We start from the raw sequence: 12198 nt of genomic DNA on the forward strand, positions 1-12198 counted from the left end.
GGCTGAATTGGTGATTGTTGCGAAACGATTAGATCTCCCAGAGGTGAAATCGTCGATGAGAAAGGTGGAAAGACAGAGAGAAATAGTTATGCATTATGTATCCAAGGGTGTGTTCACACCAGATGTATTGGACCTGTTCCCTGAGAGGAAACCAGCCGAGGGGGTTGTTCAGTTAGAGGATGGAAAAATTAAGGTTGCCTGAGGAAAAGGAGAAGAGGCAGCATGAACTTCGGATGAGGCAGATGGAAGCAGAGAGAGAAGCTGCAGGGAGAAGAGAGGAAGAAAGGAGGAGAGAGGAGGAAGAAAGGAAAGCTGAAAGGAGGAGAGAGGAGGAAGAAGGGAGGAGAGAGGAGGTAGAAAGGAAAGCTGAAAAGAGGAAAGAGGCTGAAAGGCAGAAGGAGGAAAGGGAGAAAGAGAGGCAGCATGCGCTGGAAATAGAGAAGTTAAAGGTACAGCAGGGAAGAGACCGGGCGGCAGACCCAAATGAGGGGTTCAAGATTGGTCGGGAGATCCAGTTGGTACCCTCCGTTCGAGGAGATGGATGCCGATAAGTTCTTCCTCCATTTTGAGAAAGTGGCTGTGAATCAGAACTGGCCTAAGGGGGAAATGGGCTGTTCTGGTACAGAGCGTACTTAGGGGGAAGGCTCAGAAAGGGTATTCGGCATTGTCCATGGATGAGTCTAAGGACTTATGAGGAAGTAAAAAGGGCTGTACTGAGGAGTTACGAGTTGGCGCCAGAGGCATACCGGCAGAAGTTCTGGAACTTGAGAAAGCCGTGGAACCACACGTATTTAGAGTTTGTCCGTGAGATGCAATGTATTGTGAGCGTTGGTGCGCCTCAAAAGGGGTTATTGGAGATTATGATAAACTGTTACAGTTAATACTGATGGAGCAATTTAAAAGTTGTATCCCTGAGAGTATGAAGACGTACTTGGATGAGAAGGAGACAGAGAGTTTGTCTGCAACTGCGAAGTTAGCAAACAAGTATACTTTAACCCACAAGTCAAAGATGTCCTCAAATGAGAGTTACCAGACAGGCAGTAGGGACGGTAGAGAAAGCCCACCGGCTAAGGCAGAAAATAAGCCGGGAGCTGGTGGAAAAGGTAAGGAGGAGGAAAAGCAGGCTGGAAGGAAGGTTCCTAGCTTTACCTGTTATAATTGTGGGAAAGCTGGTCATATGGCATCTAAGTGCTTTTCTCCGAAGAAGGAGACAGGAAAAGGGAAAACAGCAATCCCTACAGGATGCATTGAGTCGGTCAGCAGATCGATGGGCAAGGCAAAGGTAGATAGAGCACAAGAGGGGCGTGAGAAGTTTATCTCGGAAGGGACGGTGTATGTGAAGGAAGGAGAAACCCCAGTTCCCGTGCGGATCTGGATTCTGGGGATGTGTATTCAGCAGTGAAATTAACAAGTAAGCCAATGAGTGCTGAGGACCCGCCCATAGATTCCAAGATTTATCCCGCATGCGCAATAACTCGCAGCATGTCTAGAAAGGCGGCTGAGACAGGAGCCAGTTGAAATGACTCCAGTTTTGATTTGGCGGAGGCGTTTTTACCGACCCTGTACCAAGAGGGGTTAGAGGGTGGTAAAACGGAGGATAGTGGATCTAAGGAGAGTAAAGGAGAGGAGTTAGATTTACCCTTAGTCAGGAGGGGAATTTATAGAGGCACAGAGGAAAGATGAGAAACAGATATGGCAGTTAGAAGGTCCAGGGTTGGACAAGGATGATCTGTCTGGCTTGACAGAGCAGTTTGCAGTTGAAGAATTGAAATGTGTTCCCGATAATGATGTAAGGGCTGACGTAGATGAAAAGAATGCCGCTACCTTGAGGGAGTCTGCTGGGTTAGCAGACTAGGTTGATTTAACCCGCAAGGTGGAGTTTACTCCGAAGGGGAGTTGCCCAGAGAGTAACTGGGAGGATCAGGGGAACTTAGAATTTGAAAAAGGGACTGGTATTGAAAGCCTGGAAGAGGTAGATGTCCCGTTTGCGTGTGTCAAGGGTGTGAAGGGTGTGGATGCACAGGGTACTGAACCTAGTATTGAAACTCAGGAAAAGTATGAGGTATCTGATTTAGTTGAAAAGGAATGCAGTCCTTTTGGGTCAGATGGACTTGGTTCAGTGAAGAAAGGGTTAACGGTACCAGTGGAAAGTGAGAATTCTCAGTTGTTTGTGTTAGAAGGTGTGTTAAAAGTTAATGATGAGATGAAAGCTGGTGATGTGAATATTATTGAAGGAGAAGGGAAAGGTGTTGTTCCTAAATTGAATAAAGAAAATTTAAAGTCTGAATTTGTTTTAGAAAGATTGACAAAAGTGAAGGGACCGTTAACTGAACAATGCTTGTTAACAATGTGCCTGTGAATCAATTACAGTTTGTTTGGAAATTTAAGGGTAAACAACTTATTGTTATTCAAGTATGTGATTTGGAGAGGCAGAACTTGAACTGTTGTATTGACCAAGAGGGATCATCTGCAGCTGTTAAACTGAAAACAAATAGAATGAAAGATCCTGAAGATAAAATTAATGACTTGCTTAAAATTAACGTATTGTGTGGAGGTTCAGCAAATGGGCTTTGTTTGCTAAACATTTGTGATAAGATAGCTCCTGTGAAAGGAGTCTGTGAAGGCCTATTCCCACACTGGTGAGCGAGCTAACTACGTGAGAGTTAAGTGGAAAAGGGACAAAGGTTGACCAATTGCTACTTTGAATAACAGGGTCTGGTTTTGAGGGAATTTGACAAAGCATGTGAAAGATAAAAAATACACCATGAAAGATTGACTGTTTGAATGTTAAGTTTAACAGTAAAATAGAGATTAGTATTTGCACAAACTTTTATAATGTACCGCAGTATAATCACACATGTATTGGTTCACATTTTGTAATATACACCTAAGCTAAGAACACAACCCTTTTAGTATTTTTTTTGGCTAACATGAAAAATAAAAATAGGAGATTACTAAGTTGGAGTCTGTTGTTACAGGAATTTTATATTAAAATACAACATGTGAAGGGGAGTGATAATGTTATTGTTGTTGTTTATCGAGATGTTAATTTGAACGTGTATCTGTATTGTTCTTGTAGTTAAGGCAACTTCTGTATTTTTGTTAAACTCTGTAATTCAGTCATGTGCTTTATTAGTTAATTTTCCCCTGGCGAAAATTCCCAGAAGGATGGGGGTGTTATGAGTGATGAACAGACCTGATGGCCAATGGGGTACAGAGTTGACCACCCGCCCCCCGAGAAACACGAACTATTACTGTTGCTATGCTGACCATGAGAAAGAGACGAAAAACAGGCAAGAACATTTGCTACAGATAAGAGAGGGGAGAGAGACTGTTGATTTACTGTATTATGACTTCTGCAAGGGTTTTTTATCTTCTACTATTTTGCCCATAAAAATTCCTCAGTGGATTGAAGGAGTGGCCTTATTTAATGGACAGAGTCATTCAGGAGTGATGGATAGCTGAGTCCCCGTTAGTTGGGATAAAAGACAGATCTGGAGAGACACCCTCCAGACACGCCAGTGGACCCTGATTGAGTGTTGGAACCCACAAGAAAGGTGGGGGTTTCGGAGACCGAACCAGGAGATCGGTCAGTAAAGCTCACAGGGTAAAAGCAGGCCGGTGGAGTCTTGTGTGTGTGTCCACCCATGCCAGAGTGACGAGTCCACCACAGAAGAACGGTCTAGCAGAAGGACGGAGAGGTCATAACTGAATGACCACACCGATACGACGGAATAAGAAAGCAAAGGAAGGTTTGCCTGATTGTAGCTTTTACATCTCTCTCTCTCTCTCTCTCTCTCTCTCTCTCTCCTCTCTCTCTCTCTCTCTCTCTCTCTCTCTCTCTCTCTCTCTCCTCTCTCTCTCTCTCTCTCTCTCTCTCTCTCTCTCTCTCTCTCTCTCTCTCTCTCTCCAAAGATTAAAATACAGCCACCATAACTACATCAGCACTCATGAACTGAACTGAACTTTATAATTTTCTATGACAATTTATTTACCCCTAGACATCGACAGAGCTTGTTTATTATTGATTATTATTATTCCTACACTTTTAGGTTTATTACTGCTAACTTGTTTTATATCTATATCTGCATTATTGATATGGTTTTGCTTATGTTTATTAATAAACACCTTTAAATATAGTACCACCAGACTCCAATGGATTCTTCTTTCTCTGCTGGTTAGACACCCAGTTACGGGGTACGTGACAAGTTTGTAATATCATCCAGATAAGCTATTGTTACAGAAATGATGCAAAGTTCAGTGTCAGTGTCAATGTAGTGGAGCCAATGAAAATTGTTATCTCACACAGCCGAAAAAGTGCAAACTGGGGAACATCATAAAAACATGAATTGCAAACCAAACAATGGATAAGAACACAGATCTGAATTCCGTAATCAGCACCGGACTCGACATTACCAGATAGAAACACAGAAACATAGAAAAGATGCAGCACAATACAGACACTTGGGTCCACAAAGCTATGCCGAACATGGCCTGACCTCAGAAATTCCCTCGGGCTACCCATAGCCCTCTATTTTACTAAGCTCCATGTACCTGTCCAGGAGCCTCTTAAAAGACCCTATCGTATCGGCCCCGACCATCGGCGCCGGCAGCTCATTCCACGTCCTCACCACTCTCAGGGTAAAAACCATACCCCTGACATCGCCTCTATACCTGCTTCCAAGCACCTTAAAACTATGCCCTTTCGTGCTAGACATTTCAGCCCCGGGAAAAAGCCTCTGACTATCCACACGATCAATGCCTCTCATCATCTTGTACAACTCTGTCAGGTCACCTCTCATTCTCCGTCGCTCCGAGGAGAAAAGGCCGAGTTCACTCTACCCATTCTCATAAGGCACGCTCCCCAATCCAGGCAACATCCTAGTAAACCTCCTCTGCACCGTCCCTGTGGTTTCTACATACTTCCTTCAGTGAGCCGACCGGTATTGAGCACAGTACTACGTGGGGTCTGTTCGAGTTCCTATATGGCTACAACATTACCTCTCGGGTTTTAAACTCAATCCTTATGGTGTCTTAAGCACAGAGGCAACGAGTACAGCAGCTTTGTGTGTGTTACAGTAATATACTCGAACGCAAGATCCTTCAGAGTCTTACCATTGATGCTATATTCTGCCTTGACATCTGACCTAACGGAATGAACCACCTGACACATATCTGTGTTGAACTCCATCTGTCACTGCTCAGCTCAGTTTTGCATCCTGTCAACGTCCCGCTGTAACCTCTGACTGTGCTCCACAGTATCCACAAAACCTCCAACCTTCGTGTCGTCAGAAAACTTACCAAACCATCCCTCCACTTCCTCATCCAGATCATTTATAAAACATCACTAAGAGTAAGGGTCCCAGAACAGATTCCTGAGGCACTCCACTTGTCACCGACCTCCGGTGGAGAATAAGACCCGTCTACAACCACTATTTGCCTTCAGTGTGCAAGACAGATCTGGATCCACAAAGCAATGTCCCCTTGGAGAAGGAGGCAAGGATCCAGGTTTCTAGATCATTGGGAACTCTTCTGGGGCAGCTGTCAACTGTACAAACAGGACGGGTTGCACTTAAATCCTGGCAGGAAGGCAGGCAAAGGCTATTGGGAGGTGATTTTTATAAATGAGCTGGATGAGGAAGTGGAGGCATGGGTTAGTAAGTTTGCTGTAGACACAATGGTTAGTGTGGAGGTCGGTCAGAGGTTAGAGCGGGACATTGATAGGATGCAAAACTAGCCTGAGAAGTGGCAGATGGAGTTCAATCCTTATAAGTGCGAAGTCGTCCATTTTGGTAGGTCAAATATAATGGCAGAATCTAGTATTAATGGCAAGACTCTTGTCAGTATGGAGGACCATGGGGATCTTGGGGTCCCAGTCCATAGGACGCTCAAAGCAGCTGCGCAGGTTCACTCTGTGGCTAAGAAAGCGTAGGGTGTATTGGCCTTCATCAATCGCGGAATTGAATTTAGGAGCCGAGGTAAGGTTACAGCTACATAGGACCCTGGTCAGACCCCACTTGGAGTACCGTGTTCAGTTCTGGTCGTCTCACTACAGGAAGGATGTGGAAGCCACAGAAAGGGTGCAGAGGAGATTTACCTGGATTGGGGAGCATCCCTTATAAGAATAGGTTCTAATAGGTTTCAGGCATTCAGTTGAATTGCACGGGCCTGGCCGCACCAACACCGTTAAACATACGACTTCAACAAAGGGAGGAACGAACTACCTACCGAACACATTGATTTGCGTGGCTGAGGCATTGTTCCTTTTTGTAACGCTGTTAGAGGCCTCACAAGTATACTTTCCCGCGTTGCTCACAGAGATGCTGTCGAGGATGACCTCCTGCCCATTGTGTAGGTGGGCACCGTTCAGTTGCCAATTCAATTCAGCATCTGGGCGGGACTCTGTGAAACATGTTAACCTGAGGGAGCTTCCGGCAACGTGAAAAGACGAGTTCGGTTGAGTGATGATATATGGACGATCCGGTCCGTCTAAAAGAAACGGACAAAAGGGATTGCAACAAATCACACAGGAGATACAACAGAGTTCCTCAGCGAGAAAGGAAGAACAGCCCACTACCAGAGAAAGCGCTCCTACACACCGGCGAATGCATTCGTCTGGAAGCCACGCGCGGGAAAGAGGAGAGTCGGGACACAGTGTCAGATTATCCACGTTTTATGAAACTATGAATTGCACAGTTACCTCATATCCCAAAACCGGTCTCCTCCTCCAAGCTGGATACAATGCACGCCAGTCATTAGCGTATCGTTTTGTATAGCTTCCCTCGCTGTGTGTGTTTTGTGGAAGAGAGTTCAACATTTTTTTCCAAACAAAATACCCAACACCTCTCTCTGCAGGGACAGGTAAGGCAACTCGGAGTGTAGATGCAATAACTCATGTAATCAGGGTTCGGGCCGAATGTCATGTGGGCACACACTATACTGTCAAGTCACTGACGACATGTGCAATTATTGGGACACTCCAGTTTACAGCGTGTTACGGTAGGACGCGTTTTCAGTTCCAATATTCTAGGTTTAGTCTCTATCAGTGAGGACCGGTGGCTGTAACACCACTGCACATTGTGATTTTCATCCAGATCTAACTTCCCGCTTCCACATATGCACTGAAGCAATGTATCCCCACCTCGTCGTAGCTATGGACATTTGCCAGAAGGGTTGTGGGGTTGATAAGGGCTGTGAGCGTTTTACACTCTGAACTTCCCCTGTCCCTTCCGGTGACCGGAATTATTATCAAAGTCCCTAAACGGCCTTACACAGCGCTGTTGGATTCAATGGTCCATTTGTCCAAAAAATAACATCTTTGCCCTCACTGTACCAAGTCCGGATCAGCTTCCATTGTGTTGAGATAACACAAACCAGAATTAGAATTTTGCAGAGATGATTTCGATTTGAGTGAATAGAACTGAAGTGACACACAAAACTCAGCAGAGTCAAATCCAAATTTAATGAACATCACAATTGCCTTTGAGCCGTGGGCATTGGAATTGTTCAAAACACATTGTTTTGTGTGAAGACCCATGCAGGACAGACCAGGCTATCCTGCACCTTTCTTTCACCTGAAGTACAGATTTCAACCGACACAGTGTTAGCTTAACCGTCGCCGAAATAAGACACGGATTTCAAACTTAACTGTGATATAATAGGTAACTACCGGAGTCTCGGGACACTTACAGTTGACATTAAGAGAAAACGGAGCGCTCGTGATTTCGTTAATCACATTGCTTGCTCTACAGGTGAAATTTCCGTCTGTCCGTAGCACTCCAGAAACAGTGAGTGTGCTGTTATCTTCATTCAGAACAATCCTGCCTCCAGGAATTATCTTGTTATTCTCCTCAAGCCACAGGTAAGAGACATCCGTGCCTGTTGCGGAGCAGGTTAGTCTGACGGTGTCGCTGTACTCAATCAGTCTGGTGGCATTAGATGTAACAATGACATTGGAAACAGGTTCTGTTAAAACATAGGGGATTGGTTAGTGCACGACACAAGAATAGAATCTGCTGGTTTATGAATTCCGTTACGAATCTGAAAATGAAATCAATCATTTATGATTCCATAATAAGTAAACATTTATAAGTTATTCAATCTGATGGACATGATGTTTTGAGATGGACGTGACAGGGTTCGGGGAAAATTGCGAAGGTTGGAGGTTGGCTAACTGTGATCCATTCATCGCGACCAGTGGGAAGTACAAGCATACACGGTACAGGAACCGTGGTGTACAAAGGCCGTTGTAAACAGAGTCAAGAAGGAAACACCAGCTTACGAAAGTTTCAACAAACAGGGTAATGATAGAGATCTAGAAACCTGTCAGATAAGCAGGAAGGAGTTTAAGAATAAATTAGGAGCGCCAGAAGTGGCCATGAGAAGGCCTTGCCAGACAGGATTAAGGAAAACCCCAATTCATTCTACAAGTATGTGAAGAGCAAGAGGATAAGACGTGGGAGAATGGGACCAATCAAGTGAGACAGTACAAAAGGGTGTATGGGACCGGAAGAGGTACTTAATGAAAACTTTGCTTCCGTATTCACTACGGTTAAAGATCTTGGCGATTGTACGGATGACCTGCAGAGGACTGAAAAGCCTTTGCCGATAGATGTTAGGGAATAGGATGTACTGGAGATTTTAGATATCATTAAGTTGGATAAGTCACCTGGACCGGAAGGGATGCATCCCAGGAAACCGTGGGAGGCGAGGGAGGAGATTGCTGAGCCTCTGGCGGTGATGTTTGCATCATCAATGAGGACGGGAGAGGTTCCGGAGGATTGGGGAGTTGCTGATGTTGCTCTCGTATTCAAGAAAGGGAGTAGGGATAGCCCAAGGAAATTACAGACAAGTGAGTCTTATCAGCTTGATTGATTTTTTGAAGATGTGACGAAACACATTGATGAAGGTAGAGCCGTAGATGTAGAACGTATGGATGGGTTCGTAAATTTGTTGATGACGGAAAGACAGGGTTGTTTATTCACAAGTGTGGAGGGCTGTCAGAGGCTACAGCAGGACACTGATTGGATGCAAAACGAGGCTGAGATGTGAGAGTTCAACCCAGATAAGTGTGTGGTCGTTCATTTAGGTAGGTCAAAGTGATGGCAGAATATGGATATTAATGGCAAGGATCTTGGTAGTACGGATGATCAGAGGGACCTTGTGGTCCGAATCCAAAGAACAGTCAAAGCCGCTACGCAGGTTGACTCTGTTGTTGAGAAGGCGTACGGCGCATTGGTCTTCATCAACCGTCGGATTGAGTTTTAGAGCTGAATGTAATGTTGCACCTAGAAAGGAACCTGGAGAGACCCCACTCGGAGTATGGCGCTCATTTCTGGTCTCCTCACTACAGGAAGAACGTGGACACCATAGAAAGGGTGCAGAGGAGATTTACGAGGATGTTGCCTGGATTGGGGAGCATGCCTTACGAGAATAGTTTGAGTGTACTCGGCCTTTTCTCCTCGGAGCGACGGGGGATGGGTGGTGACCTGATAGAGGTGTAAACGATGATGAGAGGCATTGATCGTGTGGATCGTCAGAGGCTTTTTCCCACGGCTGAGATGGCGAGCACGAGAGGGCACAACCAATCAACATCCTTTGCACTTTTCTTTTCTCAGCAGTGGATCTAGAACGGCTGCAGTCTTACTCGCTCTGCACTGGGACTCGTATCGTCTGAACAATATTGACACTCATCACAGGCTGCATATCTCCATTCAACACAAACCACTGCTTTTTACCATATATGTCAAAGGTTTGGACTACAGGATTAATGGATTTGTGGCTAAATTTGCCGATGATATAAAGATAGGTGGAGGAGAAATAGCGTTGAGGAAACAGAGAGTCTTCAGAGAGACTTAGATAGTTTAGGGGAATTGGCAAAGAAGTAGCAAATGAAATACTATGTTGGAAATTGTCTGGTCATGCACTTTGGTGAGCAAATAAACGGTCAGACCATTATTTAGATGGAGAGAGAATTCAAAATGCAGAGCTGCAAAGGGGGTTTGGCGGGCCTTGAGCAGGATACACAAACGGATAACCTCCAGGCTCAGGTCAAGTCAAGTCAAATCACTTTGTATTGTCATTTCGACCATAACTGCTGGTACGGTGCACTGTAAAAACGAGACCAAGTCACCTCTATCTATCCCCCTCATAATTTTAAATACCTCTATCAAATCCTCCCTCAACCTTCTACTCTCCAAAGAATAAAGACCTAACTTGTTCAATCTTTCCCTGTAACTTAGGTGCTGAAACCCAGGTAAAATTCTAGTAAATCTTCTCTGTACTCTCTCTATTTTGTTGACATGTTTCCTATAATTCGGTGACCAGAACTGTACAAAATACTCCAAATTCGACCATACCAATGCCTTGTACAATTTTAACATTACATCCCAATTCCTATACTCAGAGTTCTGATTTATAAAGGCCAACATACCGAAAGCTTTCCTCACCACCCTGTCCACATGAGATTCCACATTCAGGGAACTATGCACCATTATTCCTAGATCACTCAGTTCTACTGCATTCTTCATGCCCTACCATTTACCATGTTTGTCCTATTTGGATTATTCCTAACAAAATGTAGCACCTCACACTTATCAGCATTAAACTCCATCTGCCATCATTCAGCCCACTGCTCTAACTGGCCTAAATCTCTCTGCAAGCTTTGAAAACCTACTTCATTATCCACAACGCCACCTACCTTAGTATCATTTGCATACTTACAAATCCAATTTACCACCCCATCATCCAGATCATTAATGTATATGACAAACAACATTGGACCCAATGCAGATCCCTCAGGCACACCACCAGTCACCGACCTCCAACCTGACAAACAGTTATCCACCACTACTCTCCGCAATCTCCTATCCAGGCACTGTTGAATCCATTTTTCTACTTCTATATTAATATCTAACGATCGAACCTTCCTAACTAATCTTCCATGCGGAACTTTGTCAAAGGCCTTACTGAAGTCCATATAGACAACATCCGCTGCTTTACCGTCGTCAACTTTCCTCGTAACCTCTTCAAAAAACTCAATAAGATTTGTCAAACATTACCTTCCACGCACAAATCCATGCTGGCTACTCCTAATTAGATCCTGTCTATCCAGATAATTATAAATACTATCTCTAAGAATATTTTCCATTAATTTACCCACCACTGATGTCAAACTGACAGGTCTATAATTGCCAGGCTTACTTCTAGAACCTTTTTTAAACAATGGAACCACATGAACAATACGCCAATCCTCCGGCACAATCCCCGTTTCTAATGACATCTGAAAGATCTCCGTCAGAGCTCCTGCTATCTCTACACAAACTTCCCTCAAGGTCCTGGGGAATATCCTGTCAGGACCGGAGATTTATCCACTTTTAAATTTCTTAAAAGCGCCAGTACTTCCACCTCTTTAATTGTCATAGGTTCCATAACTTCCTTACTTGTTTCCCACACCTTACCCAATTCAATATCCTTTTCCTTAGTGAATACCGAAGAGAAAAAATCGTTCAAAATCTCTCCCATCTCCCTCGGCTCCGCACATAGCTGACCACCCTGATTCTCTAAGGGACCAATTTTATCCCTCACTATCCTTTCGCTATTAATATAACTGTAGAAACCCTTCGGATTTATTTTCATCTTACTTGCATAGCAACCTCGTACCTTCTTTCAACTTTTCTAATTTCTTTCTTAAGATTCTTCTTACATTCTTTATATTTCTCGAGCACCTCATTTACTCCATGCTGCCTATATTTAATGCAGATATCTCTCTTTTTCCTAACCAAGTTGCCAATATCCCTTGAAAACCATGGCTCTCTCAAACTTTCACCCGTTCCTTTCAACCTATCAGGAACATAAAGGTTCTGCACCCTCAAAATTTCACCTTTAATTGACGGCCATTTCTCTATTACATCCTTCCCATAAAACAAATTGTCCCAATCCACTCCTTCTAAATCCTTTCTCATCTCCTCAAAGTTAGCCTTTCTCCAATCAAAAATCTCAACCCTGGGTCCAGTCCTATCTTTCTCCATAATTATATTGAAACTATTACCATTGTGATCACTGGACCCGAAGTGCTCCCCAACACATACCTCCGCCAACTTACCTATTTCACTCCCTAACAAAAGATCCAAAACTGCCCCTTCTCTAGTTGGTACCTCTATGTATTGCTGGGAAAAAAACTATCAAACACGGTTTGTC

The 12198-nt window shown here is 44.1% G+C and overlaps 2 long non-coding RNA genes across 2 annotated transcripts in view; both read right to left on the minus strand.

The window, feature by feature from the left end:
* LOC140721216 (uncharacterized) overlaps positions 1-6427 on the minus strand; it is an 11561-nt gene extending 5134 nt beyond the window's left edge. The window contains exon 1 of the long non-coding RNA XR_012097337.1: positions 6229-6427. This is a non-coding gene — a long non-coding RNA (uncharacterized lncRNA). The remainder of the gene's footprint in view (positions 1-6228) is intronic.
* Positions 1-12198, minus strand: part of LOC140721230 (uncharacterized) — a 694144-nt gene that overhangs the window by 40947 nt on the left and 640999 nt on the right. The gene's annotated exons all lie outside the window — the stretch shown is intronic.

The sequence above is a fragment of the Hemitrygon akajei genome, unplaced genomic scaffold, assembly GCF_048418815.1.
Source record: "Hemitrygon akajei unplaced genomic scaffold, sHemAka1.3 Scf000052, whole genome shotgun sequence".
NCBI classification, from domain to species: Eukaryota; Metazoa; Chordata; class Chondrichthyes; order Myliobatiformes; family Dasyatidae; genus Hemitrygon; species Hemitrygon akajei.